Source organism: Lutra lutra, chromosome 1 (assembly GCF_902655055.1).
Source record: "Lutra lutra chromosome 1, mLutLut1.2, whole genome shotgun sequence".
In the NCBI taxonomy this organism is placed as follows: domain Eukaryota; kingdom Metazoa; phylum Chordata; class Mammalia; order Carnivora; family Mustelidae; genus Lutra; species Lutra lutra.
This window is the reverse complement of record NC_062278.1, coordinates 66,810,532-66,810,903: the sequence shown is the minus strand read 5'-3', so window position 1 is coordinate 66,810,903 and position 372 is coordinate 66,810,532.

Here is a 372-nt window from a genome sequence, read left to right as displayed (position 1 = left end):
TATTACAGCATAGACACTTTGTCAGCAACACTGAGAGGAAACAAAGCCAGGCTCCTTTTTTAAAATATTGTGTATCTATTTCTTGTTTGTTAAATTTATATTGTATTTCAAATGGCATAGGAATTCTCTTTTTATTTTATTTTAAAGATTTATTTATTTGAGAGAGAGCATGCATGAGGAGGGAGGGGCACAGTGGGAAGGAGAGGGACAAGCAGACTCCACACTGAGCACGAAGCCCCACACACGGCTCAATCCACAACCCTGAGATCATGACCTGAGCATAAATCAAGAATTGGATACTCAACCAACAGCCACCCAGGCACCCTACACACCTAGGCCTGTGATGTTTCCGGGACTAAAAGGCACCAGGGT